Here is a 22,488-nt window from a genome sequence, read left to right on the forward strand (position 1 = left end):
TTTGTGTGTGTCAGGACAAATATATATATATATATATAGGCTTCATGCTCAACATGGGGCTTGAACTCACGACCCTGAAATCAAGACTTGGATGCTCTACTGACTGAGCCAGCCAAGTGCTCCAAGGATACCTTTATACTCTTATTAAGGAACCCGAACAAACTTCAGGTTATGTAGTTTATCATGTAGCCATGATGTTCATCCCGCTGGAGATTAAAACGAAGATTTAAATGTTAGTCTCTCATTTAAAAATGCCAATAACAAACTACATTAACATAAATACCGTGGTCTTAAATGAAAAGACAATGTTTTCCAAAAGAAAAAACCAAATTTACAGAGAAGGAAAGTTTGTTCTACATTTTTGTAAATCTCTTTCATGTCTGACCTGACTGGAAGAAAGTTGGCTTCTCATAACTGCTTCTGCATTCAGTATGGCTTGATGCATTGTTTTGGTTGAAATATACAAAGAAATCCAGCCTCATGCAAATATATAGCTGGAAAAAGGAAGACTATTTTTCAGATAATTATGGATATACTTTTTTGATACTACACCAAAAGTTGACAGAGTTGGGTTGTTTTAAGATTCGTTAAAAATGTGGAATGTGGGGGGCGCCTGGGTGGCGCAGTCGGTTAAGCGTCCGACTTCAGCCAGGTCACGATCTCGCGGTCCGGGAGTTCGAGCCCCGCGTCGGGCTCTGGGCTGATGGCTCGGAGCCTGGAGCCTGTTTCCGATTCTGTGTCTCCCTCTCTCTCTGCCCCTCCCCCGTTCATGCTCTGTCTCTCTCTGTCCCAAAAATAAATAAACGTTGAAAAAAATTTTTTAAAAAAAATGTGGAATGTGAAATCATATCAATGAATATATCCTACTCTGTTATATGAAATTCCAGTGGTCTATCTTTACCACCCGTCTCATTGGGAAAAAAATCTTAATGTATTGAGAAGCTGTCAGGATCTTGATTACAGGCATAAGTTTTCAAAAATTATATATTTTCATTTAAAAGGTAGAATTGGGGCGCCTGGGTGGCGCAGTCGGTTAAGCGTCCGACTTCAGCCAGGTCACGATCTCGCGGTCCGTGAGTTCGAGCCCCGCGTGGGGCTCTGGGCTGATGGCTCAGAGCCTGGAGCCTGTTTCCGATTCTGTGTCTCCCTCTCTCTCTGCCCCTCCCCCGTTCATGCTCTGTCTCTCTCTGTCCCAAAAATAAATAAACGTTGAAAAAATAAAAAATAAAAGGTAGAATTTTATCACTGGCAACAAACATTGTCAGTTTTTTCTCTTGGCGTGACAGGCTTACTTAATTCATTTTTGTAAAACGTCTGCTAGAGATGACATAATACTATATATAAAAAACACTAAAATCTCCACTAAAAAACTACTAAAACTGATCAATGAACTCAGTAACACAGGATACAAAATCAATATACAGAAACCTGTTACATCTCTATACACTAATGATGAAGTACCAGAAAGAGAGATTAATAAAACAATCCCATTCACAATTGCACCAAAAATAATAAGATACCTAGGGATAAACAAGGAAGTGAAATACCTGTATTCTGAAAACTCTGAAACACTGATGAAACAAATTGAAGATAATACAAACAAATGGGAAGATATTCCTTGCTCAGTGATCGGAAGAACAGATATTGTTAAAATGTCCATACTACCCAAATCAATCTACAGATTTAATGCAACGTGTTGCCAACAGCATTTTTCACAGAACTAGAACAAATCCTAAAACATGTATGGAACCACAAAATACCCCAAATAGCAAAAACAATCTCGAAAAAGAACAAATCTGGAGGTTTCCCAATCCCAGATTTTGAGACACCCTACAAAGCTGTAGTAATCAAAACAGCATGGTACTGGTGCAAAAAATAGACACAAGATCAATGAAACAGGATAGAGAGTCCAGAAATAAACTCATGATTACATGATCAATAAATCTATGGCCAAAGAGGCAAGAATACGCAATGAGATGTTCTCTTCAATTAGTGGTGTTGGGAAAACTGAACAGCTACATGCAAAAGAATAAAACTGGACCACTTTCTTACAGCATGCAGAAAAATAAACTCAAAATGGATTGAAGACATAAATGTGAGACCTGAAACCATAAAAATCCTAGAAGAGAGCACAGGCAATAATTTGTCTGACATCGGCCATAGCAACATTTTTCTAAACGTGTCTCAGGCAAGGGAAATAAAAGCAAAATGAACTGTTGGGACTTCATTAAAATAAAAAGCTTCTGCACAGCAAAGGAAACAATCAACAAAACAAAAAGACAACCTACCGAGTGGGAGAAGATATTTGCAGTGATATCTCTGATAAGGGGTTAACATCCAAAATATATAACAACTGTAGAACTCAACACCCCAGAAACAAATAATCCAGTTAAGAAATGGGCAGAAGACATGAACAGACATTTCTCCAAAGACATCCTGATGACCACCAGACACATGAAAAGATGCTCAACATCACTCATCATCAGGGAAATGCAAATTAAAACCACAATGAGATATCACTTCACACCTGTCAGACTAGCTAAAATGAAAAACGCAAGAAACAACAAATGTTGTCAAGGATTTGGGGGGGGGGGGGGAAGGGAACCCTCCTGCACTATTGGCTGGGAATACGAACTGTTGCAGCCACTGTGAAAAACATTAAGGACCTTCCTCAAAAAATTAAAAAATGAAATGACCCTATGATCCAGTAATTGCACTACTGGCCATTTACCCAAAGAATACAAAAACACTAATTCGAAAAGATATATGCACCCCTGTGTTTATTGCAGCATTATTTACAATAGCCAAATTATGGAAGCAAGCCAAGTGTCCATCAATGGATGAATGGATAAAGAAGATGCAGTCAGTATGTGTATGTATGTATGTGTGTGTGTGTGTGTGTATATATATATATATATATATATATATATATATATAATGGAATATTACTCAGCCATAAAAAAGAATGAAATCTTAAAAAAAAAGAAAAAGAACGAAATCTTTTGTAACAACATGGATGGATCTAGAGGGTATAATGCTAAGTGAAATAAGTCAGTCAGAGAAAGATAAATACCATATCATTTCACTCATATGTGGAATTTAAGAAACAAAACAAATGAACGAAGAAAAAAAAGAGAGAACCAAAAAGCAGACTCTTAAACATAGAAAACAACCTGGTGGTTACCAGAGTGGAGGTGGATTGGGGCTTGAAGGAAATAAGCAAAAGGGATTAAGAGCACACTTACTGTGATAAGCACTGAGTAACATATAGAACTGCTGAATCACTACATTTTGCACCTGAAACTAATATAACGTTGTATGTTAACTATACTGGAATTAAAATAAAATAAAATAAAATAAAATAAAATAAAATAAAATAAAGCCTGCCAATACCCAAATCTGAGTAAAAATAATTTGTTCTTCATTCTAATGAGCGAACATAGTACTCCATAAAAAATGGCTAGCACAACTCACAACCCCATCTCACAAGTGTCTTTCCTTGAGATAACCATTGTTCGTTATGCATCATGAGTACTTTATCTGAACTCCTCATTTTGACATGCAGAATATTAAAAAGATATAAATTCAAGGGTGGAGATTTAATAAAATCGATAGTTTTTGCTGCTCCAACAACATTCTTAAGTGAAACGGTCTTTCTTTTTTTCATTTTTTAAATGTTTATTTATTTTTGAGAGAGAAAGAGACAGAGTGCCAGCTGGGGAGGGAGAGAGAGAGAGGGAGACACAGAATCCAGGCTCCAGGCTCTGAGCTGTCAGCACAGAGCCTGACGTGGGACTCGAACTCACTAACAGTGAGATCGTGACCGGAGCGGAAGTCTGATGTTTAGCCGAACGAGCCCCCCAGGTGCCCCTGTCCTTTTTTTTTTTTTTAACTCTACGTCCGTACTGGTGAAAAGTACAACGACTATCAAGCACAGTATGCCAGTTACCAGTTTATTGCCTCTTAGTTGCTTTGCTTGCTTCTGGAATTGGAACTGGTAAACATTTCGGCTTGCCAGTAGAGGGCGGTAGAGGAACACTGTGGGAAGAAGGGGCTTTTCGTGTTTCTTCTACGGGTTTTGTTTGGTCTTTTTGGTTTGTTTTTCTCTGCTGACCGTGGCAGGCAGCGCCGCACTGGACACCCGGTGACATTCAGCTTCCAGCTTGCCAATCCCACTTGGTGGTTCCCTGCCTGACAGCCTCAGCACACCGGCACTTGGGTGCATGGGTTTCCTGTTTATAGTTCCCCGGCCACCAGCCTCCACTGACTGTACGGACCCGCAAACTTCTCCGCACCATCCATCGTCCTGCAGTCAGATCTCTCCAATAAGGTCTGCATCCCAGCTTTGCGCCGGGCAGCCCCTTTTTAAGTTTGTTACTTTCTTGGGTACTCTCCCTATGCTAACTTTTTAGAGTTCTCTTTTATTTGTACTTAGCAGCAATGCCATGTAAATAGCTCATCATTGTGTTAAAACTTCCCTGTTCAAATTACTGTTTTTGCCTCCTGACTGAATACTGACGGATACAGAATTAGTACCAAGCGAGGGGCGCCTGGGGGGCTCAGTCGGTTAAGAGTCCAACTCTTGATTTCAGCTCAGGTCACAATCTCATGGTTCCTGGGTTAGAGCCCCACTTCGGGCTCCGCGCTGATAGTGCAGAGCCTGCTTAGGATTCTCTCTCTCTCTCTCTCTCTCCTTCTCTCTATGCCTCTCCCTCCCTCACACTCTCTAAATGAATAAATAAATAAACTAACTAATTAACTTCAAAAAAAAAAAAAAGAATTAATACTAAGGGAGGCGCCAGGAGATAGATCCACAAAGATGGAATTTTGGGATTTGTTTGGTCATGTCATTGGGTTGGAGCTCCTTTAAAATGGGAGATGGGGGGCGCCTGGGTGGCTCAGTCGGTTGAGCGTCCGACTTCAGCTCAGGTCACGATCTCGCGGCCCGTGAGTTCGAGCCCCGCGTCAGGCTCTGGGCTGATGGCTCAGAGCCTGGAACCTGCTTCCGATTCTGTGTCTCCCTCTCTCTCTGCCCCTCCCCCGTTCATGCTCTGTCTCTCTCTGTCTCAAAAATAAATAAATGTTAAAAAAAAATAAATTAAAAAAATAAAAAAAATAAAACGGGAGATAGGATATTAGTAATTCATGGCATACAGTGGTGTCACAATCAAACTGTCACCTGTGGCTTCTTTTTTTTTTTTTTTTTTTTTTTTTGGGACAGAGAGAGACAGAGCATGAACGGGGGAGGGGCAGAGAGAGAGGGAGACACAGAATCGGAAACAGGCTCCAGGCTCTGAGCCATCAGCCCAGAGCCCGACGCGGGGCTCGAACTCCCGGACCGCGAGATCGTGACCTGGCTGAAGTCGGACGCTTAACCGACTGCGCCACCCAGGCGCCCCACCTGTGGCTTCTTTGATGAGTGACTCAGGCATGTATTTTGGGAGCCCACGTGGCTGTTGGACTGGACGGTCACATCAGTAATGATAACTATGAGATGTGTAGTGCGCAGTGGGTTCTTCAAAGTGCACTGTCCGCTTACGGAGGGAAAATGACAAATTCAGGTCCTTTCACGCCCAGATCCCTGCCACGGTCTCGCAACCAGAGAGCTTCCATACGGCCCTAAAATGACTATAGTTCTTCTAGCCCCGGTGCTGATTTTGCTTACAATCCAAAATAAAAATTGCCTGGAGGATTTCTGCTTCCAACGAAGATGAAGTAGCAAGGACCAGAGTTACCCTCTCAGAAAGAAATTAAATTCTTTTTTTCATAGAGGACCCAATCATCTATGTATGGGGGCCAATGAAATCTGCAAAAGTGCTACAAGAACCAATAAGTGAGTGTAGCAAGGTTGTAGACCACAAGATCAATGTGGTATTTCTTTTTTTTTAATTTTTAATGTTTATTTATTTTTGACAGAGAGAGAGAGCGTGAGCAAGGGAGGGAGGGCAGAGAGAGGGAGACACAGAATCCGAAGCAGGCTCCAGGCTCCGAGCTGTCAGCACAGAGCCTGATGTGGGGCTCGAACTTGCAAACCATGAGATCGTGACCTGAGCCGACGTCGGATGCTTAACCGACCGAGCCACCCAGGTGGCTTGTACGTCTTGTACGTCTATATTGTAGCAACAAACAGTTGACATTTTTAAAAAAACATTTTCAAAAGTACCAAAAATGAAATGCTCAGGGCTAAACTTAACAAAAGATGTGAAAGGCGTGTAACACTGAAAACTACAAAGTATGTCTGAGAGAAATGACAGATAAACCATCTCGACAAAGAGAGAGCCCTCCTTTGTTCATTGATTGGAAGACTCAATATCGTTAAGACAACAATTCTTCTGGAACTGGTCTATGCAATCTCAAACTAAATCCCAATAGACTTTTTTGGGCGGGGGGGGGTAGAAATTAACAAGCTATTTCTAAAATGTATATGGAAACGCAAAGGACCTAGAGAATAGTCAAAACAACTCTGAAAAAAGAACAAAGTAGAGGGCTACCACTATAACAATCTCAAGTCTTATTATAAAGCTACAGTAATCAAAACCAGTGTAGTCTCGTAAAGACAGACAAACTGATCAGTGAAACAGCGTAGGTAATGCAGATGCACATATATGGACAACTGACTTTTGACAAAGGCACTAAAGTAATACAATGGAGAAAGGGTATCTTTTCAACAAGTGGTGCTAGATTATTTATCCATATCCCCCCCCAATACTTTGATCCATATCTCATTCCATATAAAAAAAAGTAACTCAATTCGGCTTCCGTGTCTCCATCTATCTCTGTCCCTCCCCTGCTCACACTCTGTTTCTCTCTCAACAATAAATAAACATTAAAAAAAAAAAAAGATAAGGGGCACCTGGGTGGCTCAGTCGGTTGAGCGTCCGACTTTGGCTCGGGTCATGATCCCATGGCTCGTGAGTTCAAGCCCCACATTGGGCTCTGTGCTGACAGGTCAGAGCCTGGAGCCTGCTTCCGATTCTGTGTCTCCCTCTCTGCCCCTAACCCACTTGCATTCTGTCTCTGTCTCTCTCAAAAATAAACATTAAAAAAATTTTAAACTGGGGCGCCTGGGTGGCTCAGTCGGTTAAGCGTCCGACTTCAGCCCGGGTCACAATCTCGCGGTCCGTGAGTTCGGGCCCCGCGTCGGGCTCTGGGCTGATGGCTCAGAGCCTGGAGCCTGCTTCCGATTCTGTCTCCCTCTCTCTCTGTCCCTCCCCCGTTCATGCTCTGTCTCTCTCTGTCTCAAAAATAAATAAACGTTAAAAAAAGAAATTTAAAAAAAATTTTAAACATAATAAGATAAAAAGTAACTCAAAATCATAGACCTTAATGTAAAATCTAAAACTATAAAACTTCCAAGGGAAAAAAAAAAAACAGGAAAAAAATCCTTGTGACTTTCAATTAAGGCAAAGACTTCTTAGATTCAACATCAAAAGGACAATCCATGAAAGAAAAAAATTATAAATTGTACTTCATCAAAATAAAAAATGTATACTCTTCAAAAGACATTCTTTAAAAAAAATTTGTTTAATGTTTATTTTTATGAAAGAGAGAAAGACAGAGGCTAGTGGCGGAGGGGCAGAGAGAGAGGGAGACACAGAATCCAAAGCAGGCGCCAGGCTCTGAGCTGTCAGCACAGAGCCCAACGCGGGGCTCGAACTCACAGACCAAGAGATCATGACTTGCACCAAAGTTGGACGCTTAGCTGACTGAGCCACCCAGGCACCCCAAATATATTTTATTAAAAAATTTTTTTAATGTTTTATTTATTTTTGAGACAGAGAGAGCAGAGCACAAGCAGGGGAGGGGCAGAGAGAGAGAGAGTGAGACACAGAATCCGAAGCAGGCTCCAGGCTCTGAGCTGTCAGCACAGAGCCCGACGCGGGGCTCAAACTGGGGACCAGCAAGATCATGACTTGAGGTGAAGTCGGACACGTAACCGAGTGAGCCACCCAGGCGCCCCTCGAATAACTAAAATTTAAAGGCTGATCATATCAAGCATCAACAAGAATGTGGTACAACTGGAACTGTGAGTAGATACGGTTTGGCAGTTTCTTACAAAGTGAACATACACATCCCGTGTGACCCAGCCATTCTGATTTTAGGTATGTATCTTATACTAGGGTCTTATACCAACACAAGTATAGTAAAATGTTAATGATAGAACCTTGTTTGTGGGTATTCAGATGTTCGCTATAAATTCCTTTCGGTCATTTTGTATTTTTGGAATTTTTCATGATGAAATTTTGCGGGGGGGGAATGACTAGGACGATGGGTTTGAATGGCTTCTTTTTGAGATATACGATATACTGAGGATGTAAGCGGACACTTGACTATGTAAGCATGAAGTTCAAGGTACAGATTATAGCTTGAGATATACATTTGTGATTCGTTACTGCTTAGTTTTTCTTAGTGTTTATTTCTTTTTGAGAGCCAGAGAGCAAGCAGGGGAGGGGCAGAGAGAGAGGGAGACACAGAATCGGAAGCAGGCTCCAGGCTCCGAGCTGTCAGCACAGAGCCGGACACGGGGCTCGAACCCACGAACTGCGAGATTGTGACCTGAGCCGAAGTCGGACGCTCAGCCGACTGAGCCACCCAGGCGCCCCGATTCATTTGTGTGTAGATCAGGGGTTGGCAAACTACGGACTGTAAGCCAAATCTAGCTTCCTGCCTGTTTTTGTATGGTTGTGAACTAAGAATGATTTGTGCAGTTTTAACTGGTTGGAAAAAAGCAAAACAAGAATGACATGTGAAAATCATATGAAATTCAAATGTCAGGGTCTATCAAGTTTATAAGAATACACACACACACACACACATTAGTTTATTTATTGTCTATTGCTGCTGTTGAGCTACAATAGTTTAATTAAATAATTGGGAAAGAGACTAGAGTGTTCTGGCACTCTTGTCACTTCCAGCTGCTCCTAGAGGTGCTGCAAGTCACAGTGGTACAGTTTAATGTGACAAGGGTTTCCAGTGCCACGCATATTACCATATTGTGATTTTTCTTCAAAAAATTACCAGTTCAAGTCAAAATAAGAAAAAAGGTGGCACTCAAGTATAGATTATTTTGTTCCTGAATTAGGTGGCAACGCATTGTGTTTATGGTTTAGTGACTCTGCAGGGGTGCTAGAACACAATTCACATTGACCTTGGGATGCCGGGATGGCTCAGGCGGTTAAGTGGCTGACTGTCGATTTCAGCTTCGGTCAAGGATCTGACGGTTGTGAGATAGAGCCCCACGTTCCCTTGGGCTCCACACTGGGCTTGGAGCCTGCTTCAGATTCCCTCTCTCTGCTCTTCCCCTGCTTACATGCAAACGCGTGCTTCCTCTCTCTCACTCGCTCTCTCAAAAACAAAACAAAAACAAAAAACAAAAAAACAAACCAAAAGAACAATGCACATTGACTTCTCAGATCGGGTACGCATCATACTCGTCGTAATATTCCTAACTCACAGAGAAGCAATAGTTAGGGGGAACAAAAGAAAACTTAAAGTAGCTTTTAGCAGAATTTAAAATAAAAAATAAAAAATACAGAAGACTACAACCACAGTTTCCAAGTAGTTTATTCATTAAATCATATTTGATGACAAAAATAGCCAAAGAAAAAATAGCCAGAGAAAATAAACTTGTTTTGAGACTCTTAGCCATTAAGTGAGAAGAGTTGCTCAAAGAGTTAGAAAATCGAAGGCAACATAATAACAATTAAAAAACAAGACAGGGGCTCCTGGGTGGCTTGGTCGGTTAAGTGTCTGACTTCGGCTCAGGTCCATGAGTTCGAGTCCCACATCGGGCTCTGTGCCGACAGCTCAGAGCCTGGAGACTGCTTTGGACTCTGTGTCTCCCTCTCTCTCTGCCCCTCCCCCATTCATGCTCTGCCTCTCTCTCTCAAAAATAAATAAACATTAAAAATTAAAAAAAAAAAACAACAACAAGACAAATTATTTCAAGTGGTTCTTCCAAACGTTTAATGACTTAGTAGATGTTACCAATACTACTTATTTGGTGTTGTTTAGTTGAGGAATCAGTGGTGAGTTGGAAGTGATTCAAGAATTAGCTTTTATGAATAATCTGGGTGGAATAACAGGTAAAAATATTTTTAAAGAAATTGAGGAAACGCTAATTCATTACAAACTGAAGTGGAACTTGCTAAGATGTGTTACCACCAATGCTGATAAAAATACACGTGGAGTTGAAAAGGTCTTCGTCAAACAAATTTACAAACCTTGTGATAATGAAGGGTGTTTAAAGCCTGTAATTATTAATTGTATTATTCATCAGTAGATACTTTGCAGAAATTATTTGAATCTATTACATGAATTTCATTTGTTCTTGTGGACTTAACCATTATAAATTTATGTTAGAAATAGAAGCTGAATGTTCTGACTTACCCTACCACATAGCAATTTGATGTCTTAGCAGTACCAAAGTGGGGTGTTTTGAGCTCAGGGTTTAAAAAAACTTTTTTGTAGTGTTTATTTATTTTTGAGACAGAGAGACAGAGTGCGAGTCAGGGAGGGGCAGAGAGAGAGGGAGACACAGACTCTCAAGCAGGCTCCAGGTTCTGGAGTTCACAGACTCCAGCACAGGGTTCAAACCCACGAACTGTGAGATCTTGACCTGAGCCGAAATCTGGTGCTTAACTGATTTAGCCACCCAGGCGCTCCTGAACTCAAGGTTTAGATTGAAATGTTTCTGAATGAGAAGACCCACTCCCAGCCATTACTGTCAAACACTGAATGGCCTTGGTAACTAGCTTTTGTTGCAGACTTGACAAGGTTTCTTAATGAATTCGACCTAAAATTATAAGGCAAAATGGCACCTATATACATAACTTATATTGCTATGAAGTAATTTTGATAATATTGTTTGAATTACAACTAATGTCAAGCTGCTTTAGACACATGATGTAAAAAGTAAAAAGTAAAAAAGATCTCCATGCCCACATACATTTGTAGTAGCTTTATTTTCCAAACTCAAACTACAATTCCAGCAGCATTTTTAGGACTTCAAAACAAGTACAAAGCAAGTTTCCATATTTCAAAATCCACTTGTGTGATTGAGGCAATTGCACTTAACCTTCAGTTGGAAGTGATCAAACTCCAGTGTGGTGAAATGCTAAACAGCAAATAGCCGATGAACACTCTAATAGGATTCTATAATTGATTTTCAAATGATGAATATGATGAAGTAAAATCATATACTTATGAATTGACATCTGTATTTGGCAACACCTAATCTCCACGTCCAGCATGGGGCCCAGTCCAGGGCTTGAACTCACGACCCTGAGATCAAGACCTGAGCCAAGATCAAGAGTCAGACATTTAACCAACGGAGCCACCCAGGGGCCCCAGGGTGGAAGACATTTTTAAACATTGTGTTACAAATCAGATTTAACAGATAAATGTCGGTGATAGATTTTGATGAGAGGGAACACTGAGTCTGAACATCAATTAAATAAAATGTTATAGAAACTTCTTTGCATTAGTAGATTTGTATTACAAAAGTTGGACTCAATTATTGTTCTTTCAATCTCACAAATAAAATTTTTTTCTCTCTTGCTATACAAGTACCTATATAATATCTTCATTTTTGCCTGTTGTCCACATCTAAAATATTTACCATTGGCCCTTTACAGAAAATGTTTGCCGACTCCTATTCTAGAAAACGCAAATAATCTGTAGTGACAGAAAGCAGATCAGTGGTTTCTTGGGGATGGGGGGTTGTGGAGAGGGGCAGGTGGGAGAGATTACAAAGGGTCACCAGGAAACTTTTGGAGTAATGAATGTGTTCACTATTTCTGCTGTGGTGATGGTCTCACAGGTATATGAATATGTCAAAATATATCAAAATTTTCACTTGGTATGTGTTCAATATGTTGTATTTTACTTATGGATTAATTAAGCTGGTTTTAAAAATGAATTCTGTGGGGTGGCTGGGTGGCTCGGTTGGTTGAGCATCCGACTTCGGCTCAGGTCATGATCTTGCAGTTCGTGGGTTTGAGCCCCGCGTCAGGCTCTGTGCTGACAGCTCAGAGCCTGGAGCCTGCTTTGGATTCTGCCTATGTGTCTCTCTCTCTCTGTCCCTCCCCCATCTGTGTGCTTGTTGTTGTTTTTTTTCTCTCTCTCCCTCTCTCTCTCTCAAAAATAAATAAACACTTAAAAATTTAAAAAAAATGAATTCTGTGAGTTAATGAATTACAATAACAGTTAAATTCCCAGTCTCACAAGTTTCTTATGTGAACTTCTGGGCACTGATTGTGAAAGAATGTGATCCTAAGGTACCTGGGTGGCTCAGTCGGTGAAGCATCTGACTTCTGCTCAGGTCATGATCTCACGGTTCGTAGGTTCAAGCCCCACGTTGGCCTCTGTGCTGACAGCTCAGAACCTGGAGCCTGCTTCGGATCCTGTGTCTCCCTCTCTCTTCCCCTCCCCTGCTTATGCTCTGTCTCTCTCTCAAAAATAAACAAACGTTTTAAAAAATTGTAATAAAAATGAAAAAATAAAAAAAAATGGGATCCTGAAACCTGGAATAGGAACGTCTTATTGAACCATGATGAAACTGAACATCAGTTTTCTGAGTGCTTGCCAGTAGAAGTATCTTGCCTTCCAATATCTGGGGAGATTATTGAAAACTCCATGATAACCTCACCTGGGACAGATTCCTTGGAAGAAGATGTTCATCCTCCTTAAAACAGTCACATGATTTGCAACTACGTGGATGGAACTGGAGGGCATTATGCTGAGCAAAATAGTCAGTCAGAGAAAGACAAAGATCATATGACTTCACTCATATAAGGACTTTAAGACAGAACAGATGAACACAAGGGGAGGGAAGCAAAAATAATATAAAAACAGGGAGGGGGGCAAAACATAAGAGACTCTTAAATATGGAGAACAAACAGAGGGTTACTGGAGGGGGTGTGGGAGGGGGGATGGGCTAAATGGGGAAGGGGCACTAAGGAGTCTACTTCTGAAATCATTGTTGCACTCTATGCTAATTTGGGTGTAAATTTTAAAAAATAAAATTAAAAAAATCATAGAAATGTAAAAAAAAAATGTTATCGAAGATTATTTCCCGGGGCGCCCGGGTGACTCAGTCGGTTGAGCCTCCGACTTCGGCTCAGGTCATGATCTCATGGTTTCATGGGTTTGAGCCCCACGTCAGACTGTGCACTGGCAGCATGGAGCCTGCTGGGATTCTCTCTCTCTCTCTCTCTCTCCCTCTCCCACCTTGTGCTGTCTCTGTGTCTCTCAAAATAAGTTTAGGTTTTTTTTTAACTAAACTTAAAAAAAAATTTTTTTTAAACCATCACAACCCCTTCTTGATGCCATTAGACCCATAATAAGGGTCAGATTTCAGTGAGTCCAGAGGATTTAGGTGCACACTATAGCTTAGGAGGAAATAACTTACACAGTAAACAGACAAGACTTGACCAAGACATATCAGCAAACACCTGGAGAATATGTATGGAAGGGGATCCTAAGGATATTAGGCCAAGTTGAGCAAAATAGAGCACTAGGTTGGGTCAAATTCTTTGATGTGGGTGCACTTACTAGAGAGTCTGGAGATGTGTCGACTCATGCAGATGGAAGTGGTCCTAACAGTTTACTTGGTAAGCTGACTGAAATTTAAACTCAGCACTGGCCTACCGTAATGGAGTTGGGATGCCCGAGCTCCCTTCATAATGTGGAATAAAGAATCCAAAGGCTTAGCGAGATAGGAGTATCGGAGTAGACTTATCATGTGCAATCAACATACCTCCCTCCTAACCGCATTCCACGAGAATTCCTAGAAGATATTTCCTTCACTAAGGCATTGAGAAATACACTGGTGAGGAAAGTGCCTGCATCACTGAAAAATCTCTGTTGTTGCTCCGTGTTTGTGTAAGCCAGGTATTCCATAGAGGATTCGCCACGCAATGGGTTTATCACGTGGGCTCCCTGATTTCGGTGAGGACAGGAACCTGAAGTAGCAGAGGCTATAGACAGTATATTTCCACCAAAGGTATGATGGGTACGTCTGCTATAAAGGGCAGCAGAGACATGACAGTAATCAGAAGACTTTGGCCCACAGCAATCTTTGGCAGTGGCTGATTGGTCACCATGTTCTTAAGAACCAAAGGATGAGCAGCCTACTAAAAAGTTGTTTGATCTGTGTAACAGAAAAAAAAAAATTTGCTCTGGTAGCCAACAAATCTAACTTGAGTCACTACATTGGGAAGCCACAGTCTCTCTCCCAGTTTCTAGACCTAAGTCAGCATAGACTCAGAGTACCTTGATTAAAAGGGAGATTACATCTCCTTGAGAAAGGAACTGTGGAGGTTTGTTGGAGTAACTGTGTATTAGGGGAAAGAAAATACCCAGACCTTTTGAGAATTACTAGGTACTGGCTCTGAATTGATGCTAATTCCTTGAGGGATCCAATGGTGCTATGGCCCACCAATCAAGGTAGGGGCTGAAGGTGGTCAGGTAGTAGATGGATTCCTAGCTCAAGTCCAACTCACAAGGGGATCAGCTGATCCATGGTCTCAACCTGTGGTTATTTCCAAGTTCCTGAGAGTATACTTTTCTTTTATCTTTGTGAGGTATTTTTTTTCATTGAGTTTTTAATTTTAATTCCAGTACAGTTAACATACAGTGTTCTGTTAGTTTCAGGTGTACCATAGAGTGATTTAACAGTTTCATACATCAACCTGTGCGCATCACCACAAGTGCACTCCTTAATCCCCATCACCCATCCCACCACCCCTCTCCCTTCTGGTAACCATCAGTTTGTTCTCTATAGTTAAGGGTCTGTTACTCAGTTTGTCTCTGTCTCTCTCTTTTTCCCTCTATTCATTTGTTTTGATTCTTAAATTCCACATATGAGTGAAACTATATGGTATTTATCTTTCTCTGTCGTATTTCACTTAGCATTATACTCCCTAGTTGTGTCCATGTTGTTGCAATGGCAAGATTTCATTCTTTTATGGCTGAATAATATTCCTGTGTGTGTGTGTGTGTGTGTGTGTGTGTGTGTGTGTACCACATCTTCTGTATCCCTTCGTCTATCAATGGACACTTGGGCTGCTTCCATAATTTGGCTGATATAAATAATGCTGCAATAAATGTAGGGGTGCACATATCCCTTTGAATTGGTGTTTCGTATTTTCTGCATAAACACCTTGTAGTAGTGCGATTACTGGATCATAGAGTAGCTCTATGTTTAAATTTTTGAGGAGGTTCCTTAATATTTTCCACAGTGGCTGTACCAGTTTGTATTCCAATCAATAGTACAGGAGGGTTCCTTTTTCTCAACATCCTCACCAACATTTGTTGTTTCTTGTGGTTTTGATTTTAGCCATTCTGACAGGTGTGAGGTGATAATGTCATTGTGGTTTTGATTTGTGTATCCCTGATGATAACTCATGTTGAGCATCTTTTCATGTGTCTGTTGGCCATCTGGATATTTTCTTTGGAGAAATGTCTGTTCATGTCTCCTGCCCATTTTCTAATTGGGTTATTTGTTTGGGGGCTGTTGAGTTCTATCAGTTCTTTATATATTTTGCGTACTAACCCTTTATTGGATATGTTATTGGCAAATATCTTCTTCCATTCAGTAGATTGCCTGTTAGGAGTTTTTTGTTTTTGCTTTTTCACCTTATAGTTTTGTTGATTGTTTCCTTTGCTGTGAAGAAGCTTTTTATTTTGAGGAAGCCCCAACAGTTCATTTTTGCTTTTATTTCCCTTGCCTGAAGAAACATCTAGAGAAATGTTGCTATGGCCAATGTCAGAGAAATTACTGCCTGTGCTCTCTTCTAGGATTTTTATACTTCCAGGTCTCACATTTACGTCTTTAATTCATTTTGAGTTTATTTTTGTGTGTGGTGAAAGCGGTCCAGTTTCATTCTTCTGCATGTTGTACAGTTTTCCCAACACTATTTGTTGAAGAACTATCTTTTTCCCACTGGACATTCCTTCTTGCTTTGTCAAATATCAATTGATCTTATAACTGTGGGTTTATTTCTGGGTTTTCTATTCTGTTCCATTAACCTATGTGCCTATTGTGGTGCCAATACCATACAGATTTGATTACTACAGATTTGTGATATAACTCAAAGTCTGGAATTGTGATCCCTCCAGTTTTGTTTCTCTTGTTCAAGATTCCTTGAGCTGTTTGGGGTCTTTTGCGGTTCCATACAAATTTTAGGATTGTCTGTTCTAGTTCTGTGAAAAATGCTGTTGGTGTTTTCATAGGGAGTTCATTAAATCTGTAGATGGCTTTGGGTAATATAGACATTTTAACAATATTTGTTCTTTCAATCCATGAGCATGGGCTATCTTTCCATTTCTCTGTGTCATCTTCAAATTCTTTCATCAGTGTTTTATAGTTTTCAGAGTGCAGGCCTTTCACCTCTTTGGGTAAGTTTATTCCTGCTATTTTTTTTAAATTATTGGTGCAATTGTAAATGGGATTGTTTTCTTAATGTCTCCTTCTGCTGCTTCATTATTAGCGTATAGAAATGCAACAGATTTCTGTACATGTATTTTGTTCCCTGTGACTTTACTGAATGAATTGATCAGTTCTAGTGATTTTTTGGTGGAGTCTTTTCTATATATAGTATCATGTCATCTGCAAATAGTGAAAGTTTTACTTCAATTTGGATGTCCTTTATCTCTTTTTGCTGTCTGATTGCCATGGCTGAGACTACTAAAATACTACGCTGAATAAAAGGGGTGAGAGTGAACATCCTTGTCTTGTTCCTGACCTTAGGAGAAAAACTCTGTTCACTGTGGGTTTTTCATATATGGCCTTTATTATGTTAGGTACATTCCCTCTAGACCTACCTTGTTAAGGGTTTTTATCATGAATGGATGTTGTACTTTGTCCAGTGCTTTTTCTGCATTTATTGAAATGATCATATTGTTTGTATCCTTTCTCTTATTGATGTGATGTATCATGTTGATTGATTTGTGAGTACTGAACCACCTTGCATCCTGGGAATAAATGCACTTGATCATGGCATATAGTTTTTTTAATGTGCTGTTGGATTTGGTTTGCTAGTATTTTCTTGAGGATTTTTGCATCCATGTTCATCAGAGATATTGACATTGCAGTTCTCTTTTTTCGTGGTGTCTTTATTTGGGTTTGGTATCAGGCTAACACTGGCCTCGTAGAATGAATTTGGAAGTTTCTCTTCCTCTTCTATTTTTTGGAATAGTTTGTGAAGCATAGGCATTAACTCTTCTTTAAATGGTTGGTGGGATTAACCTGTGAAGCCATCTAGTCCTGGGGTTTTGTTTGTTGGGAGTTTTTTGATTACTGATTCAACTTCATTGCTGGTAGTCTGCTCAAATTTTCCATTTATTCCTGCTCCAGTTTTGGTAATTTATGTTTCCAGGAATTCACCTATTTCTTCTAGGTTGGTCAATGTGTTGGCATATAATTTTTCATAATATTCTCTTATAATTGTATTTCTGAGAAATTGTGGTGTTGGTTATTTTTCTTCTTTCATTTGTGATTTTGTTTGTTTGAGTCCTCTCTCTCTTTCTCTTTTTCTCTGTCTGATAAGTCTGGCTAGGGGGTTATCAATTTTGTTGATCTTGTCAAAGAACAGCTCCTGGGTGTTCTATTGATCTGTTCTATTGTGGGTGTTTTTGTTTGTTTTTATATCATTTATTTCTGCTCTAATCTTTATTATTTTCTTCCTTCTGCTGGTTTTGGGTTTTGTTGTTGTCATTGTCATCGTTCTTCTTCTTCTTCTTCTTCTTCTTCTTCTTCTTTTTCTTCCTCCTCCTCCTCCTCCTCCTCCTCCTCTTCCTCCTCCTCCTCCTCCTTCTCCTTTAGATGTAAGGTTAGGTTGTTTATTTGAGATTTTTCTTGCTTCTTGAAGTAGGACTGTATTGCCATAAACTTCCCTCTTAGAATCACTTTTGCTACATCCAAAAGATTTTTGGACCATTATGCTTTCATTTTCATTTGTTTCCATGTAATTTTTTTATTTATTCTTTGATTTCTTGGTTGACCCATTCATTGCTTAGTAACATGTTATTTAAACTCCACGGATTTGTGCTCTTTCCAGACCTTTTGTCTTGTGGTTGACTTCTAGTTTCATAGTGTCGTGGTCAGAAAATATGCATGGTATGACTTTGATCTTTTTGATTCGTTAAGACTTGTTTTGTGGCCTAGCATGTGATCTATTCTGGAGAACGTTCCATGTCAAGATCTCTGGCAATCCTAGAACACAACCCTACCGGCAGAAGTTGATTGGAACTGAGAAGCAGGTATCTCTTTTATTCATTCATTCATTCATTCATTCATTCATTATTTCTTTATTTAACGTGTTTATTTTTGAGAGAGAGAGAGCTCACATGCACATGCATAACCTGGGGAGGGGCACAGAAAGAGGAGGACAGAAGATCTAAAGCAGGCTCTGTGCTATCAGCAGGGAGCCCAGTGCAGGGCTCAAACTCATGAACCGTGAGATCATGACTGAGCCAAAGTCAAAGGCTTAACTGACTGAGCCACTCAGGGACTCCTTTTAGAGAGAGCGCATGCTGTCCCGTTTGTCACGGTGCCTCCTTGCTTCACTCTTTTTTATTACCAGCTTTCTCATATAGGCATTTGAATTTGGTACCCTTTGTCTATTCTGACCTCTCCTTTTAGACAGAGACTGTGGCCTCAGAGGTCCAATCACTTGCTGTAGTCGGTAGACTTAGTAAAAGACAAAGGCAGAGCTAGAATTCTTCTCTTCTGGGCCATATCCTGTTAGGCCTGTATTGTTTCTGCTACCAGATGCTGCCTCTTCTTGAAAAACATTTTGGCATTTATGGGGGAAGAGTGTCCTTGTAGGATGTGTGTTGGGGAGATAGAGTCGAATTTTCATCATAAGGAACATCTCATCTCGTTGCCCCAGCCACTCTCTGACATGTCTTAAGTGAGGAATATGCCCTCACTGTTTTGTATGAATGGAGTCCTAGTATCATTTGAGCCTCAAACTGGGACTACTTCTCAGATACACGCGGATAAAATGCCGTGAACACTGGTGTAGTGCCTAAGAGTATTCCTGAGAACTGAAAACTCCTCGCTTAATTCATCAATGAGTTTGTGGATGTTTAGTAGATATGTGGTTTACTCACTCCTTTCCCTAACTTTAGGGGTGTTACAATGACATTTACTTATTTATATGTAAATTCTTTATTTTGAACATAATTTCAAACTTACAAGGAAGTTGAAAGGCTACTACAATGAACTTCAGTATGAAGTTTACCCGGAATGGGGCCCCTGGCTGGCTCAGTCAGAACATGCAACTCTTGATCTTGGGGTTGTGAGTTTGAGCCTCACATTGGGTGTAGAGATTACTTAAACATAAAATCTTAAAATAAACAAAAAAGAAAAATAAAGCTTATCCAGATCCACTAGTTAACATTGTGCCATATTTGCTTCATCATTTTTTCTGTGTGAACATAAAGAAAATACATACACATAATTTGAACTAATTGAAAGCAGGTTGGATATATCATATTCCTTTACCCCATAGAATACTTAAGTGCATATTTACTAAGAATATACTTTTACACATCTACAATAGTTATCACATTCAGGAAATTATCCTGGATGTATTATGCAGTCTATATTACAAATTTGTCCATTTTCTCCATGTCTTTTATAGCAGTTTTTTTTTTCTTCCTGGATCTAGGCCAGGATCTAGTTCACTTTTTTTTTAATGTTTATTTATTTTTGACAGAGAAAGCGCGCGCATGAGTGGGGGAGGGGCAGAGAGAGAGGGAGACAGAGAATCCGAAGCAGGTTCCAGGCTCTGAGCTGTCAGCACAGAGCCGGACACGGGGCTTGAACTCACAGACCACGAGATCATGACCTGAGCCGAAGTCGGACGCTCAACCGACTGAGTCACCCAGGCGCCCCTCTAGTTCATTTATTGTTAGTCATTTTAGCCTTCTTTAACCTGGAACAGTTCCTCAACCTTTCTTTGTCTTTCATGCCATGGAACAGTTTTGAAGAATACAGTCTTGCTATTTCTCTTCTATGTTTCTTTTTGTGTATGCATGTATATTTACACCTATTAACAGTATGGATGTATGGATTCCTCTTTTATTCAATGGGTTATAACCTATTACTATACTTCTATATTGTGGATCCTCAAACTGTGTCAGGTTTGGCCTCTTCACGATGGTTCCTATGTCCCTTTAATGCCCTAATACTTTTTTTAGTACTTACTTCCTGGCACAACAAAATATTCCAAACTCCCTTGGTATCTTCCTTGCTCCTCCCCAAGCTGGAACCAGGAAGGAAGCTTCAAAGGGCCCTGGGACCTGGGATCTTTCTGTGGAATATTTAGAAGCCAAGATCTGGGAACTAGGTATGTGTAAATCAGTCAATCTATCATCTATTTTTTCCCCATAAATCTTATACTGATATTTCCTGTTCTGATCCAGCCCCACTAAAGTTTTGCTCACTTCTTTCCTTCTATATTTGCTTTTCCCTACTTCCGCACGATAATCCTCCTTCTCAGCAATGTCTGTTTACTTGCATGTTCAATCCCCATACCCAAGGTAATTTCAGAATTGCTATGCCACTACCACTAGAGCAAACCTACTAAGAAGAACTTAAGGTTTGCAGTTCTTTTTTCTGTAGGCAGAGAGTGCCTGAAAGTTACTTGAATTAGTTCTATTTTTCCTCTTTCAGTGGGTCACTTTCACTCATCTAAAATAGAGTTGGGATCGTTTACTTATGTCTATATTCTGATTTTAGCTACCGTCCATCTCTGTTGATTTCACTTTTTGAAGAGGTCGACCATTAGGGGCGCCTGGCTGGCTCAGGCGATGAAGTATGAGACTTTTGATCTCGGGGTTGTGAGTTCAAGCCCCACGTTGGGCGTAGAGCTTACATTAAAAAAAAAAAATTGGGGCACCTGGGTGGCTCAGCCGGTTAAGCATCCAACTCTTGATTTTGGCTCAGGTCGTGAACTCATGATGGAGCCCCTCGTCAGGCTCCATACTGAGCATGGAGCCTGCTTAGGATTCTTTCTCTGCCTGTCCTCTGCTCATGCTTTCTTCTGCCTCTCTCTCTCAACGTAAACTTAAAGAAAAGTTTTAAAAAAAGAAAGTGTTGACCATTAAACATGATTTGAAAAGTCCAAGTTATATGAAAAGGTATACTCAAAGAAGTGTCTTCCTCTCTCCAGAGCTCTGTTGTTTTCCTTAAAAAAAAATTTTTTTTTTAATGCTTATTTTTGAGGGAGAGAGACAGAGTGTGAGCGGTGGAGGGGCAGAGAGAGAGAGGGAGACACAGAATCTGAAGCAGGCTCTGGGCTCTGAGCTATCAGGATGGAGCCCAACATGGGTCTTGAACTCACAAACCGCCAGATAGCGACTTAAGCCAACGTCGGAAGCTTAACCGACTGAGCCACCCACGCACCCTCTGTTGTTTCCTTCCACAAGAACATAAACAACAACCCAGGAACCCTCATTAGGTAACCGATTTTATTAGTTTGGGGGTTATACTTTTTGTGCTTTCCTTTGCAAAAATTTGCAGATACATTTGTTTCTTTATTTTCCCTTCTGTGAACAAGAGGTAGCACAGACTATAAACTTTGCTTTCTTCCTGGAAATCATTCCATATCAAATCACAGTGATACAATTTCTAAATTGCATATAGTAAGACAACGTTCCATTCACTTACCAAATAATTTGAGTGACTGTGTGCCAGCCACTGAGCTAGACATAAAAGATAGGGCAATCAATAAATATAGTCCCTGCCCTTTATAACCTCGGGGTCCGTATAAGCTAAACCATGCCAGTACTCTGAGAGCCTGAAGGAGTGAGTCGGTAACAGGCTGTTCAAAAGAATGGACACCTCAGCTTGACGAACGAGAAGGTAGGTGAAGAAACAGCACAAGTAAAGGAAGAGTTGGAAAAGAGCAAGGTGTGTCGTGAAAATGGGAGTTTCATGAGGCTAAAACTTAGAATTTGCTGCAGGTGGAGGAGACAGAAGTGCCCATAAAGAGGCTGGAGAGGTGGCAGGGCACCCAGTGGTGCCAGTGATACCAGGAAAACGCCAGATCTGTATTATTTAGGCATCCAGGAGACATAGTCTTTAAGCTGCCACTCGGATCCATTTCTTTCATAAGTATTCAATTGACTACCTGTACTGTGCGAGGCACTACAGGTACAGTAAGAGTAGGATCCCAACTCTTAGGGAGCGGACACAAGCGAGACAGAATTAAAGGAGGTCTTAGAATGAAGCGGAGCAATTTGCCTGGCAAGCACATAGGAGGGGGGACCTAACACACTCGATGCCTGGAGTGAGACACGGGTGAAGGCATACTTCCCAAAAAGGAAGGGTGACTGGGGCGCCTGGGTGGCGCAGTCGGTTAAGCGTCCGACTTCGGCCAGGTCACGATCTCACGGTCCGTGGGTTCGAGCCCCGCGTCGGGCTCTGGGCTGATGGCCCAGAGCCTGGAGCCTGTTTCCGATTCTGTGTCTCCC

Source organism: Lynx rufus, unplaced genomic scaffold (assembly GCF_022079265.1).
Source record: "Lynx rufus isolate CCGP_SWC_20201006 ecotype Redwood Valley unplaced genomic scaffold, mLynRuf1.p SCAF_23, whole genome shotgun sequence".
Lineage (NCBI taxonomy): Eukaryota > Metazoa > Chordata > Mammalia > Carnivora > Felidae > Lynx > Lynx rufus.